We start from the raw sequence: 16,509 nt of genomic DNA, 5'->3' as shown, positions 1-16,509 counted from the left end.
AACACAAGCACAGGAAAGAGTTAAGTCACTTTATTTTGGGGTAAGACTAAAAGTGGATGTACCTAAAAGGGTAGTGATAGTAACTATTAACAAAGCTACAAATAAATAGCAAATAACCGAACTGTCCGACTGTCTACAATCAAAGACTTGGTCAAAAGTCTGCCAAAATAAAAAGGGGCATAATTTTTTGCCCCTTTTTGGATATTTTCAGAAAATTGTTGGATATAATTCCAACGTTGGAAAGCTGTGGTGTGTGTGAAGGTTTCAGATCCTGTGAACTGTACAAGCACAGTGATGCCTGTGGACTCACTCACCACAGAGGTCGACTGACAAACATTGCTGGGGACCGGTCAATGCTAATTGCTTCAGTTTCTACAGTATCTGTGGCTCGGCTGTGGCCCATGTCTGCTGTGTATCTATAAAGTTTTATTAACCCTGCCAAGGAGTTCATGTTTCCACCTGTGTCCGTTTGTTGGATGGTTGGCTGGTTGGTTGGTCAGCAGAATCCCCCCAAAAAACAAAAACTGAATGGATTTCCACGAAACTTGGATGAAGGATAAATGGTGGCTATGAGTGAGTACAAAAGGGGACTGTTTGGCCTTGGTGGAGGTTTGTGCTCTACTGATTGCCAGTGTAGTTTTAAATGTATCTATATTTTGGAAGGTCTGGTTGTCAACAGACATAATTTGTTGCTCATTGACTTTGCAACACACATGGGACTGTCTGACAACAACTAAAAGTTAAACATAGTTATGGACACAGTTTATCCCTCAGTTAATACTCTGCTTTGACACTATGTCCATTCCTCTATTTATCGCCACTGGACAATGTTTTTCCAATACAATCACTCCGCAGATCTCCCTGTGGTCACTCCAAGCTCCAAAACAACAGTGGAAATGGCACCTATCCCTCAACGTATAACAAAAACTGTTCATCTACAATTAAAGCAAGTATGGCAGGTCAAAGTTGGACCAGGAACGTGGTCTGTAAACTGCTATTGATGATTACAATATACTGTACACAGTTTGGGTAATGATTCCAGAAGTTTAGTTGATCTGGAGAACACCTGTCTGACTGACCCTTGAATTTAAGTCGTTTCATACCAAAAAAACATTAGTTACTTGTGGGAGCAAAACTTTATCATCACATTCATCATTGTCTTGATGGCCGATAATAAAAAAAGAACATGCAAGTGGCGGGTTGTTATAAACTGGAAGTGTCCCAATAAAACTTGTCCATGCTGTGATAACGACCTCTTTTCACTGAAATCCTGTGATACCCAACTTTTGAAGCCATTGTAAACTGTTGAAGCTATATACACACAAACACACGCACACTCATGTCCCTAGTTGAAACGGTCATCATCCGTGAACTCCTGAACAGGAACCAGCTCTTCCTGTAGAATTCCCTCATCTCGCCAGCTGTCTGTGTGTGTGTGTGTGTGTGTGTGTGTGTGCTCTATCTATGCATGCGACAGAGATACAGGGAGATGAGAGAGCGTGACACCTCTGACTGCCGGGTTCCTCCAATTGTTAGGCAGGAAGCCCCGCTCCGACTCCAGATAAAAGAGAACGAGGAGGAAAATACAGGCGAAAGATGGAGAGAGAGGGAGGCCAGGGAGTACATAGAGAAGGCAAGCTCGCCCTCGGGGAGACAGTAGAGCAAAGGTGACGGCCGTGGAACGACAGAGAGCCCACGAACAACAACAAGAATAACAACCGCGTGGTGAGTCAGGCCTGCGGTTTTGGAGGCTACGCTCAGCTGATTCTGTGAGTGTGTGCAGAGTGCAGGGTCCCCACGATGACACACAATCTCACCACACCTGCTCACTATCTGTAACATTCACACGAAAAAATATGCCAACAAACGTATGTAGGCTCATAAGTACGACTAGTCACATCTTGTGTAAAAATGTCAGACCTCTGTTCCTTCCTTTATGAGTGTGTGTGTGTGTGTGTCTGTCTGTGTTTGTGTGTGTGTGTGTGTTCCACTATCTTCACCGAGTGTTCTCATAAGGATATATAAATTCAGCAGATCAGTCCTAGATCTACTTTTGAGTAATGTATATGCTATAGCTCTTGTTTTGCAAGCATTCTCAGTGGGTTTTTCTTTGAACCATCACGTCATCTTTTCTGCTTTACCAAAGGAAACCAAAGAAACTACATTACTACCGAAACTGATAACAATGACAAACATTTACCCCCCTTCTCCCCTGAAATGTGATGTTATTGTGCAGAAGTGCTGATTGTACGTACGGTATATTTTTTTCATCAGTCATTGTATTAGTAAGTGTCCCCACATACTGGAATCTCCCGTGTCATCACTATTACCAGTGGTGTGATTAATGAAAATGCACAGAACCTGCGTGGGGCACTTGACTCAAATGATACCGCTGACGTGGCATCTGGTCAAAGTTATAAATGTGTGCGGTTGAACTCTGTTATCTTTGTTGTAGTCTGTTAAATTAGAAACATTTTGTCAAACGCGAGTTAAACTCAGTTTTTGGGACTTTAACACACTGATATGATACCAATTCTGGGAGGAAGGCCGAATGAAACATTTTGGGGAAAAAACGTATGTTTGCTTATTTGCTTAGAGTTTTGTGAGGAGTGCTACACATTTCCTGTGTCTTTCTGTTACATATCAAGCCACAGCCACCAGCGGGTTAGCCTAGCTTAGCATAAAAACTGGAAACCAGGGGACACAGTTAGCTTGGATCTGTCCAAAGGCAAAACAATAGTCTACTAGCAGCCCTAAAGCTCGCTGATTAACACGTAACATAACAAAAATGTGTGTTTTTTTCCATCACTTTGATGCTAAATTGAACTAACTAGCCGCTAGCTGTTGCTTCATGCTGAACAGACGTACTGTAAGGAACAGTGGTACAGAGTGGCAAGGAAACAAATAAGCATATTTGATAAAACTATTTAATCGATGACTCTCAACATATTAAGTGTGACGACTGATCTTTCGCGGGAAGTTGCTAGCTGAGGTGGAAAAGTGTTAAACAGGAAGCTGGTTTAGCTTTAATGGTGTTAGCAGCTGATCTATTGTTCCTGGAGTTGCTTCCTCTGATTGTCTGCTTTTACATTGATAAACAGGCAACAGACACCACATAAATACAGTGTATTCACACACACACGCACACACACACGCACACACATTAATGCACATGTGTCCGAGACACACATATACTCATTATCACAAGCAGTCGAGTATTGCGCACACACACACACACACACACACACACACACACACACACAATCCTTGCTGCTGTCCGTCTGTTCAACAGGTCATGTAGACGTGACCACTGTCACACCAGGCACGCTGATTGCTTGTGCGCCACTCTCCCATCGCTGTAATTACCCGCTGATGGCCGCACATCATCATGTCGACAGCGTGTCTCTCTGAACGTGTGTTCCATAAGGTCCTGAATTTACCATTTCGTTCTTCCCTGCCTGAAGTACCAGCTGGGTCAAGTCGGTGCCAGCAGGCTAATTAAACTTTTGTCAATGAAGCTGCAAATCAGAGATAAATATGAACAGACAACCTGTGTTTATCTTAACTCTTTGGTATGATGCGGTACAGCCCTACTAATCTGGCTTCCTGGGCAGGGTTACGCCGAGAGCACCAATAAATACAGTGTGACTCATGACCTCATGTTTATGTGTCTGTTTGTTATGTTGTCAGGGTTGGACCAATTATAACTTTTAATGTCATCTGTTGCAGATACTGATCTTCAATAATAACACTCTCATAGTCATTCACGTGAGATATGATGGGAGTCCTTTTAAATGTGTTTAATTAAATGTAATTTAATGTGACAGTTTTATTGGGCTTCAATCAGATACGCATGAATATTGATTTTTAATAATTATAATTGGTAGCTCAGGCTCTAGTGGAGTGAACTTTTGGCCCATCATGGTATGCAGAGAGATGTCTGAACGTGACAGGTTAAAATGTAAATACTGTGATTTTGGGAATATTTTGCTCCAAAGATGACATAAAGATATGGAGTATCGGCACAAGACCATCAGTAGCTGGCTGCTTTTTCGTAAAATAGATTATTGAATATTAAGGTTGGTGATACTCTGCATTTCTCTGTATTTTGCGTTGGGTTACACATTCCTTTATCACCATAACTGTATTTCATTCTGACTCAATCCAGCAAACACTGATCCTGCCAAAATAATACACATTAAAATTACAACGAAAGCTGTAATACGAAATGACTAAGCTGTTTAAAAAAAATGGCACAGTATGTACATGACGAGTGTTGAGGTGCGGCAATGTTACACACAAAACTACATATCCCTGTTGCGTGTTAAAAACATCGAACCAACAGCGAGCTAGTTTTTCTGCTCTGTAGCAGTGTGGAACTATATTTTAATTTCTCTTTAAAGCAACATTAAGTAACTTCTTTACCATAAATGAACAGCTTCACAATCATTTTAATGGCACGCCGTCTTGTAATAAGGTGAATAAACAGATACAGCAGATTACTCTCAACAAAAATGTACTGTTGCTAGTTGAGCTTAACTTCTTTTAAATGAAGAGTGTCACGTAGCTTCTCTAGCAAAAGTTTCTAAATAACTTTTCCACCTGTGCGTGACCTACTAAAGATTTATCTCTTCAGTAGGAACAAATAGACTCGGGGTTGAGTGCAACAGGGGAAACTGGAAAGTACTGAGGAACAGACTAACACACTGTTTGTTTTGGTGTTTTCGTTTGATTCTTGTTAAGAGACACAAAACATCAACCAGACAACATGTCCCATAATTTTCCAACACTTTCTCGAGGCGGCTTCCTTCTCTAGATTATGAAAACAAGTCGCACAATGGAAAGTCTCAGAGCGCGAATGCAGAATCTGAATTAGCCTCTTATCTGAAATGAGTCATGCCTCAAACAAAAGATGGGGCAGAACAATGGAAAGTCTATCTGTGGCCTTGAGACAGGTTTCACTGTAAGATGTATTCCACTGCAGTCACCTGTTTCACCGCTGACAGCCATTTATTAGCTATGTAACGCCCTGATCCTCAAACATGTCTGGAGCACAGTCCTCTGTGCGGGCATGTGTATACAGTATCTGTGTGTGTGTGTGTGTGTGTGTGTGTGTGTGTGTGTGTGTGTATGTGAGTGAATGAGTGTGTGTGTCACAGGGGGTGGGGGTGACAGGCTGACAGCTACCTGCAGAAAGGTGTCTCAGTATGTGGGTCGTGTCCATCAGCCTCTAATCCTCTGTGATGCAGACCTGTTTGAACAGCCAGCAGGTTCTCACCAACACAGTTATGTAAGAGCTCAATGGAGGCCAAACAAAGACACCGAGAGAGACGGAGGGGTCGAGAGAGAGAGCGAGGGAGAGAGAGATTGGTTTGCACTTGTCATAGTTAATTTACCTGAGCTCTACAATTAGACAGGAATTCCTTGGCACCTCGGAGTTTTTCTTGTGTCAGTGGGTGTGTGTGTGTCAGGATAAAAAGGGGGTGTGTATTAGGTTTGTGTTTGTGTGCGGTAATGAGCAGGTGCTTGGCTAAAAATTTTGACTAAACAGAGTTGGGCAGCTGGAGATTCCCCCATGCTGCTCCAAGACTAACATTAGACACATACTGCAGGTTTATCGGATGTCACATCTCAGTAAGAGGATGGAAAATAACCAGTACAACACCTTCTGACTGCACTTAACTCTTTCTGCACCTACTGTTATCCTTGGCACCACTTTTACTTCTATACTTCAAGACTTGTATTCAGCTGATACGGCATTAAAAGCTAATCTTTCTCCGTGATCATCCATCATGTGCGCATATTGAATGGGATCAGAATGTTGCCTTTACGTCAGTTCACTCTTGACACCTTCCATAGACAACCAATCTGGTACAAATTTCCCAGTTCCTGTCGAAGGTAAGTGAACAATTCTGCGTCACACAATTTAATTTATGTCCAATGGCAATTAACAATTCTTCTGCAGAAAGTACTCCACCCTATATGTGGCCTAGCAGAATGTAAGGCAGTCAGGCTGTGATGTTTGGTAGCTATAATGTTCACCATGTTCCCCATCTTAGTACAGAACACTAGAAATTTTAGCTTACATTTGCTTATTAGCACTCGACACAAAGGCCAGTAGTTGCAGTATTTTGTTCATGGTTTGGCTGTGCTACAGTTTTAGATTGCATTTTATTATTATACACCATTGTTCTAAATTTGAACAGCTGTACACATGCATATATTTTTACACTACTCAAAGTAAAAAGAAAAACAACTAGCTAGACAGTCAAACATCAACACAAGACATAGCAGCTAATCGTGGCAAGACAGCCAGTTTGGCTTCTGTCTTACAGCCTTATTTCCAAAAGCTCTCTGCAATGTCTGAAAGCCAGTCCTAGATTTAGTCTTGTCAGGCATCTAGCACATTTACTCTCTCTTTATGTCCTACTATCTATCTCTGTCCACATCCTCAGTGTGTATACCCACATTCACCTGTTGCTTTCAAGCTCCCAGTCCAGGGAGAGTCTGCCAGCTGCTTGGCTAGTTGAGTTAGCTGAGCTCACTAGTGAACAGTAGCTACAGGTAGTAGTTAGCAGTTATTTTAGCAACAAGGAAAGCTTTCTCTCCAGCAGGAAGCTCCATGAATCATAGCAAGTTGAGGCAGAGCAGCCTGAGGACATCAGGCTGAAAACCAGAAAATATGTTATTCTTTCAAGGTGTTGGAAATCAGTTACATGCAATTACTTTGTGGTCTTGGAACTTTTGAGTTGGAAACAAAAAGTGCCTCATGTAACTCGTCATGGATTTGAAGCCAGTTTCATGTAATTCATTCATGACTGACTGATACTGTTATCTTTAGAGCTAATGCTGCAAACATGTCCAAAAATCATTATTATTGAACATTAAAGGTTTATGGTAAAATTCCCAGCGCACTGAGTATTGATAGACTGTTCAATCAACACCAGCACAACTTGAGAGCACCATGTAGGCCATTACCAAAATGGGTTTATTATGTAACATCATGGATACCTTAGATTGACCATTGATTGACGTGGCATTCAACCATGTGACCTTTTCACTCTGTGATTATCACAAATCTCTTTCCAGATTATCAATCACTTTCCGTGAGGATAAAGGCAATGTTAGATTTAAAAACGACAGCAGTGTTTTCACAAGGATTAAAACAACATTCCTGGTCTTCACATTTTTCTTAGTGGGGTGATAAGACTGTTGATTCAGTGAACTTGCCAGGCCATGTTCTCCTAGAAAATGATTCATCTTTTTAGGGAGAGGTAAGATGGATTCAAACGGGAGTCAAAGTGATTTCATAAATCTTCCGCATGGCGCTAAAGTAAGTATATATGTTTGACTTCCACAGTTGCCAATTTAGATTTCAAGTGCATTTGCACAAATGACCTCTATGTCCCTCTGAGCCAAAGCACACAGATACACACTAGCCTATACTGACACACACAGAGACACACACACACACACACACACACACACACACACACACCTGGGAATGACATCACTGTGTAAAGAGACCTGATAAGGTCATTTGTCAACAAAAGCACTGACCTGTTGCATAAGAAAGACAGACTGAGTGATTGACTGAGACAACCGTTTATGCACCCACACAGAAACACACAAACACACACACACACACACACACACACAAAGTGGGCTACAAGTGGTTAATGATTACAGGTGTAATGTGATAGGCTTTGCTATTGCACCTGTCATATCAAGGATAGGTCAGCTCCCGCCTGTTTCTCACAAATCAACATTGTTTTCACTGGCATGCAGCGCTGGGTCCAAACAAAAGCTAGTGTGTGTGAAGAGGTGTGTTCATGTTGGTTTGTGTGTGTGATTGCCAGTGTGCCAGTGTGTTTAAGGTGTGGGTTTGAGAGAGCTCATGTGTTTGTAAGGTGGCAGTGTGTTTATGCAATTGGCCGAGAGGAAGACAAAGAGAGAGAGAGAAAGAGACGGGCAGACAGACAACTGCCACATCCACCACTGAAGGTTCAGTTCACCAAACTGCCAACGATTTCTAGGGAAGGTTACTCTCAGTCATCACATTGTATGGTCTTTCTCATGAAGTTGGCTTCTAAAGGTAGGGATTTTAGTCGAAAAACATTCAAAAATCATCTCAAAGTATCAACAAAATGTGAAGAAATAAATGTTTTGACATCATGCAGAGATGCTGAAGTTAGCATGCTAACTAGCTAGCCTCAGCCATTCCCAGTCCAACACTCCTGTGCTAGTGATCAAGCAACAACACTGGTGCCCTGAGCTCCCAGTCTGGACGGCTAGATGCACGGCTAACGGCCGTCACGGTTCAAACCTTTGTCACGGTTCAAATAAGATGAGATTAAAAAAAACACTGTGCTCCTTCATTTTTTCTCACATAGGCCTACTTCTTCGTTACTTTCATCACTAGATATATCATAAATCATGTGACAGTTTCCCAGTCTGCAACCATTTGCTCAGTGTGAAGGTAATAATTCACTAGTCGAGCAGGAGCAGTGGTTCTTAAAGGAAAACTCTGGTTAAAAATAGTTGCAATAAATCATTTTGGCTAGCTTGGGGATTTGTTTACAGCCAGTCATGCTCAGAATGTCATGTTCCAAGGTCTGAGCAGTAACTTTGGTGAGTTTAATTTTATCATAACCACTAATGGCCTGTGGTGGAAGACATACTCAGATGTTTCACACAGTTTAGAAATAGTCTTTACAAAAAAGAGATCTACATTCACAATTTGCTTTCGTAAAAGTATTGGAATCAAAATATACTTGAAGTGCCAAAACTAAAGTTAGTATTATGAAGATGGGCCCATTTCTGAATCACGTATATTATCATTATAAATATTAAACACGACAAAAAGTCTACAAAACTTTTTTCACATCTCACTTTACACAGTTAGGCTTGTGACCTGACATCTTTCAGTACATGTAAACAACAAAAAAGCCCAAAACACCCCCTTTGAAAGCCAAGGGCAGGAACATGAGACGACTAACAGTATTAAGATAATAGGGTTTCCTTCATTCCTGTTATCAGGCCAACTTAATAACCACAGTGTTCCCTCACACTGCTCAGCGTTAAGAGGAACATACCTGTGGCCGCTCATATTTCATCTGTGTGACAATATCCAAGGTCTCTACTTAGCCGAGACCTGGAATCTACTCGATACAACATGGAGCAGACAGCAGTGTTTGAGCAGGACCTACCGGAATACACAGAATGGGTGTGTATCACAGGGTACATGTATCAACCTGCGGTTGGCTGTGTTTGATTTGTATTATTCAGTGTAATCACATACAATGCTTGTATCTGTCACAGGGTAGATGTGACAGAGCCATAAATCAGCAAAGAACTTGTGATCTGTATCACGTCTAGACTTCTGAAACTGTTCCTAGGAACCAGACAGGACAGTCAATAAGGCCAGCAAAAGAATGTTTTCTTTTTTTACGCCTCCTCAAAAGACATATACCAAAGAAAAACAACCTGAGTTGAAGTGCTAATGTCAGTTATGACCTCACAGACAGGGCCAAAATGGTTCATTATTAGGTGGTGCTTCACTTTGCTGAATGCCCAGAAAAACGGGTGCACTGATTCAGTTGACTGACAAGTGGCCATTTCTGTCATTCCAGGCATAGCAGAGACAGCAGAGCTATGAGCTTGTCGTGTTTCTCCGAGCTGCAGACATGAAACAGTGTGTAACAGTGTGGGTGGGTGGGGGTGGGGGAGGACAGGTGTCGCTTGTCACGTAATTATAAGTCTTTAAACAGTGCAAGCTAGATACTTTAGCAAGGTAAGGCAACAAATAAATGCTTATATGCTACTCAACTACTTTCTAGGATATGACTTGTCACATAATGTAAGCTATTGTGCTAGTCGATAAGACTCGAGAAAAACGACCTTATAGGACACCATATTTATGCTTATCGGGGGGCATCAGCCTCTAGTGGTCAGTGCAGTCATTACAGCAGTAAAGGAGGAAGGCAGGTGACGTAGTATTAGAGTAACAAAGTTGGGGAGGAGACCAAACCCTAACCCAGGACTTTCACCCAGGATATCATGGGTTGTTATTTCGACTTACATAACAGAATAACCTCAACCAAACAGTGATCGTTTCAAAGCTTTTACCATGTGACCCAGTTCGTAGAACTCTCCAGTTGTCTTATATGTTGTTTTGGGAGTCATTGCCAATGGACATATTCAGCTGTTTATTAGAAGAATGTGTTGTCTTCCTGATTGATAACAGTGTTATGTGACACTCCAATGCTAAGTTCGTGCAAGCTAAGATCGTCTGCACTACTAGGAAACAGGACGTGTCTGATACACCAGAAAGTAATTAATTCAATAATAAATAAAATCTTGTTGCCAGGTGCATTAAAAAACACCTTTCATGGTCCAAAAGACCTGTCTTGGACAATTTAATGCTAATCTCCATCCAAAGGGTTTCACAAGTATTTATAAAATAAACTAACCATTCAGAGGCAATGGCTACACTACAAGGTCAGAGGCACGTTTAGCTGTTCACAGAGCTCAGAATGCCCCCCCACGAACACCTGAACACCTGACAGGCCTTCTATACAATCTACAGTACATCCTTCCACGGCAGACATATACAAGTGTTGAAAATAACAGTGATATGTTTATTTCCCAGGCAAGTGCAATGAGTGTGTGAAATGCAGGTCAGATGAGTCATCGTCTTCTCTGTCAGCGCTGTCTGTTTTTTCACACCTGAATGGAAAAATACTCCTGCGCATGCACAAGCAAAGACACGCGCGCGCCGCACACACACACACGCTTGGGCTGATTCATGCGCTTTTATGACTGCCCTGACAGCAGGGCACAAAGCTATGCTGAAAGGCCCAAGGACATGCAGGAGTTTACATGCTCACACTAACACACACACACACACACACACACACACACACACACACTTCTTTTTCCCGCCCAATGTTCTCACTATCAAAGAAACTGATGGTATCACAAGTATCTTTCTACACTTGCTTTCTCACAAACACACTATTTCTCTCTGCCATTCACTGAGTTCCTCACTCTCACACACATATACACGCACACACACGCACACTTGCTGAATTGCTGGTGCTATATAAAGACAGCAGTGTTTAACCCGTCCTTGAAACTGAACAGACGGCCAAAGACGCACACAAACACACACACACACACACACATAACTCGGCCTCTACACACAGTCTATATTACATGCTGCAGTGTTTATGTTTAGAAATGACAGCTCTGTCTGACTGAGCATCTTATATGCATGTGGTGGGCATGTAAAGTGCCAGCCCATATACTGAAATGACCACTCAGGCATAAAACCGTCCACACAAACACACACGTAAGGTTTCGCTCGCTTCCTAAAATCCTCCTCTTTTTGGTGCAGTTTCCCAAGCTCGACGTTAATGTTCCAAATTAAAGTTGAGTGCTTTCACTGTGCCTGGGTCTATTTGTGTATTTGTGTACAGTAGTCTCTGGTTAAAGGTTGATCCTCCTGAAATGGCCATCATCAGTTCATCCGTCAAACCACAACCTGGACACACACACCAGTCCAAAGTGGTTTGCACGGTCTGCATGTGTGTGTGTGTGTGTGTGTGTGCAAGCGTGTGCCACCCATCTGGTTTATCCACTGTGAGGCCATTTGCTATTTCTAGAGCAGAGCTGCACTTTTACTCAGCTTTGTCCTTTTGCTGTTGTTTAGTTAGCTGCTTTGTGTCTGTTGCTCTCCCACTGTCATTTACACACACACACACACACAGCAATACATCAAATCACATGTAGGGACTAGCAAGACCGGCAGGAGTGCTGCTCAGCTGTTTAAAAGAAGTGTGTCATCCTCACTTTGCCACACTTCTGTTTCTGTTTACGTCTTCCGTATTCCCTCTCTACGGCCATTCTGTTCTTCTCATCTTCTCCCTCCTCCTCCTCCTCTCACCTTCCCACTGATGTTGTGACCTATGACCTGCTGTTGACCCTTAATGGTTTCACTGGTGGCATTCCAGTCATGGCTGCTGTGTCTGGATGTAAACACAGGTTAATATTAAGTTTTTATTATCATTATTATTATTATCTTCTTTTTTTTATTATTAGTCTTACTAGTGCATTGCCCGTAGGAAGCATGTATTCCTATAGAAAAGTGGGAGGTTAAGTAGCTTTTTCATGGATGGCCAAATGAGGCTGTGTTTGAAGGTGGGACGTCAGGGATATAATTGGCTGTTTTTGACTACTTTGATTATACCATTATATTTCACCTTAAAAACTATTTACCTTGCCTTACTTGGTGTAATTATTTTTAGCACAACCTCACATGTGTGACTGTACAGTTATTTTTTCATTTTAAGGTACTATATTAACACTATGGACCTAAGATCACAAAATAACATAAAATCAGAGTAGAAAAAGTTTGTTTTTTTACTGTGAAAACCACAAATATGTTTAATGAACCAATTGCATTAGTTATAATGCAAATATAAATTGTTGTTTACTAAATTGGTGCATAAGTTTTTGAAATTTACAAAGTTATGTGTAACTATTTACATTTAAATGCAGGCAATGCCTCAGGCTCCTCAGCTCATTCCTGCCTGTTCCACATTCAGCCGTCTCCTCCTTGGTTTGCCTCACAACACGACTCCACTACACACTGAACACACCACACCAAATATTACATAACACACTAACTATACACTCCAAACACGCTATATGTCACAAATCTCTCAACTCTCAAAACTCGCTATATCTGTCGCCATCTCCAACACATCACTGCTGCTGTCAATCATCCGCCGATGTCCCTCCCACATCTTCCTGTTCCTCAACAACCAAACTTGCTGCTTGAACACTTTAGTGACAAAAGCACATTTTTACTGTTTCTTCTTGCACCAGACATAAAGCAAACGTAACGGCAATGTTAGCGAAAAAGCGTGTTGGACATTATTTACCCTAAATCCAGTTTTGGACGTGCCAGTGCATCTGCTCCGTCAACTCGGTAGGTAGGCCGTGTGGGTCGGTTAGCGGCTAGCAGCTAGCTAAACACGAACATCCACAGATTCCGATCCCACTTTGTTGACCGCGCGTCTCCGGATCTCCTCAGACCCGAACAGACTCGGTCTGGACTTGTTTAATCTCATTACAATCCACAACAATCAGTTTAGATGAACAGAACAGAATGGGACCGAACCGCCTGCAAAATCCCGGTCCAGCTCGCGCCGCTGCAGGTATAAATCCACTTGTGACAAAAGCACATTTTTACTGTTTCTTCCTGCACCAGACACAAAGCAAACGTAACGGCAATGTTCGCGAAAAAGCGTGTTGGACATTATTTACCCTAAATCCAGTTTTGGACGTGCCAGTGCGTCCGCTCCGTCAACTCGGGCGGTGGGCCGAACATCCACAGCGCGTCTCCGGAACTCCTCAGACCCAAACAGACTTGGACTTGTTTCATCTCATTAATCCACAACAGTCAGTTTAGATGCACAGAACGGAACCGAACCGCCGGCAAAATCCTGGTCGAGCTCGCACCACTGCAGGTATAAATCCGCTTGTTTCTTCAGGTATGTCGTGGGCTTGAGCTCTGCAGTGATTGTCTCTGGTGCGCGCGTGACTGTAGTGGCTCCGGTGGACAATGCTCATGGAATTTGTAAAGCATTTATGAAATAATGTATTAACGGTATCATTGCAGTCCAAGCAAATGCTAAATTGCACGCCACTGAACCACACAGCAGCCATGTTGAAAGTCTCAGGTCAGTCTGATCCTGATCCGCAGAGATATTTGACACACACACACATACACACACAGACAGACAGACAGAGATTCCCTGTATTATAGATAGATATGACTCCTCTCTATGGTGCAGGTACACATGTGCAATATAAACAGTGGCCTCCCATTCACCTCCAAACTATGCGAGCGAAGGGGCAAATTATTCATTCAGATCTGGTGGTGAAGCAAATTTGCTCAATGGCTTCCTGTTTAGTTCAACATTGGTGCACGTTAACTGGCAAAGTTGAAGCCTCAACCAATTTCTGTTGTGACTTTTGTGTGGTTAACCCTCGCAAGAAGTACTGACTACAAACCAGAGGACTGAGCTCTGTGTGCCTCTAATCCTGCGCTCTCCATATTCAGGCGATACTCATTTGCCTGGATTTGAATATTTTGGACTGTTCCCTGAGGGTGTAATGTGTCAAAATTGGCCACCTGTCGCACATCACTCCAAAAATATAGGGGGCAGCATATCACCAAACACACTGCTTGTATTCATCTCCTAACGGAAAACAGGAAGGGATATCAAGACAACTCACGTCTTGCACATTTGTACCCTCGCCTCTTGAAGTAAAAGTGGTATTAAGAGATGAGAAGGTCAGGGCTAGCTGGTTAGCATGCTAACAAGAGACAACTCTGCAACACAGTACCGGGGCACGAAAAACTCTTTCTACCAGTGTTCCAAAGATCCTGTGCTAGCAGTGTTAACACTAACACTCCCCTGTAGTCCTGCTAGCTGCATGGCTAGCTGAGCCAACAAGCTAACGGTAGCTAAAGTCACAGACGTGTAAACAGAGTACAGTTTTCAAAATGAATTCAAGGTGGCCAGTTCTTAAGTATTGCATCTATAAGGCCAACTCTGTTATTTATTCACCATTTTTTGATCATGTTCGTTCTTTTTTTTAATATTCTAAACTGAATTCTTACATAAATATAACACATCGCACCTTTAAGTAAAATTGACCTGACCTCTCATTTTTGTGCTAAATCATCCTTTCATTAACATGTTAAATGAATACTTTTGAAATTTGTGAACTTGCTTTCCTGCCGAACTTAAAATGAGAAGAATGATGACCACTCTCATATCTGTCAGTTAGCTTAGCTTAGCATAAAGACTGGAAGCAGGGGGGATGTAAGTAAGTGTTTACCAGCACCAGCAGAAACATCTTGGAGTTCGGTCGCTGTGAGATTTACCTTCAGCCAAAGCCAGACTAGCTGTTTCCCCCTTGTTTTCCCGTCTCTACACTAAGCTGAGCTAACCAGCTGCTGGCTATAGGTTCATATTCACTGTTACCTATAAATCTGTGGTCATAAGGCAACACACTCATAATCGACACATGCACAGTACATAAAAAAAACATGCTTAATGTTCATATCTGATAGCTATAATCTTTACAACAGTAGTTTCAACAATGTCCAACACTTTCTGTGCCTATAAATGACATTAACAATCAGACTTTAAAAAGTCAACATTTGCACTTTTCATAATGCTATAAGTGGTCTGCTGAGCTGTGTATATGTGCACCTTACTGTGTTCCTTTGTGTGTAAATGTACCTGTACGTGTGTTTCTCCATGTACGTGTGCCTGCATGTGCATGTCTGCCGCCACAGTGAAGGTCACAGAGATTATCAGCAGGGTCGTGTGTGGGTTGAAGCGTGTGTGTGTGTGTGTGTGTGTGTGTGTGCGCACGCGCACATCTATGTTGTGTACTCGCGTGTGCATGCTTTCGAGTTTCTGTGTGGGTTTGTGCATATTACTTAATGTCTGATACGTGTTCTTCTGTGCAAGCCTTCATGGACGACAACTGCTGTGTGTGTGTGTGTGTGTGTGTGTGTGTGTGTGTGAGAGAGAGAAAGAGAGAGAGAGAGAGAGATTCCGGCGGGCTGTAGATCATTCACAGGTACGACAGGTCAATCTTCAATCCAGATGGCCTCACAGACTCCTGGGCTGGTCTCCAAACAGAAACACACTTCACTACAATGTCACCTCTCTTAGAACACACACATACACCGAGCAAGTGCGCCTCATTGTCAGTCATTAATTTAAATCCTATATTTACTCATTAACACTTCTAGATTGTTCTCAACCGTGTAGTGAACAAGGAAACATTGTTAGGATAAGGCTTTCAGAGCGAGAGGTGCCTGTTACTCACTGACACACTTTGCAACACAAAGCAATCACACATGGATCCATAAAGAAATAAAGACACACAGACACACGTAAACACCCATCCACCCACACACACACACACACACACATAGCTTTTCCAAGAGCCACTATCTCCTCTTTCAAACAACACTGCCAAGTATCTTTGCTGAGATAGCCTCGACAGGGTAGCGCAATATGTGTGTATGGGTGTGTGTGTCTGTGCCCATGTCTGCTGTTAAAGTGTTTATTACCGCAGAGGTCCTTGGGCACAATGGCCCTACTTCGCTATAATTAGCATATTTGTTATCGTACAGTGTGCTCTCCAAGGGCACAAGGGGAGGAAGTGAGAGATGGAAATGTGTAGGGAAACAAAATTTAAAAAAAGAAGCAAAGATATGGTTTGACAGAGAGATAACAGGGTGACCTCCAGTAAAGAAGCGGTTACTCTGTCACCAGGAACACCAGGAGTATGATGAACGCAAATGGAATGAATGGAAATATGGAAATTCGATGAGCACTGACAAAGATTTAAACCGGACCTCAGCTCTAAATCAGTTACAAATGTCAGTTTTGGCTCGTCCATCTCGTCTCA

General features: G+C 42.3%; 1 long non-coding RNA gene across 2 annotated transcripts in view; it reads left to right on the top strand.

The window, feature by feature from the left end:
• The window catches only part of LOC115596296 (uncharacterized), a 74,638-nt gene that overhangs the window by 22,880 nt on the left and 35,249 nt on the right, over positions 1–16,509 (top strand). The window lies entirely within an intron of this gene.

Source organism: Sparus aurata, chromosome 15 (genome assembly GCF_900880675.1).
Source record: "Sparus aurata chromosome 15, fSpaAur1.1, whole genome shotgun sequence".
NCBI lineage: Eukaryota > Metazoa > Chordata > Actinopteri > Spariformes > Sparidae > Sparus > Sparus aurata.
This window is presented reverse-complemented; position numbering and strand designations above follow the sequence as displayed.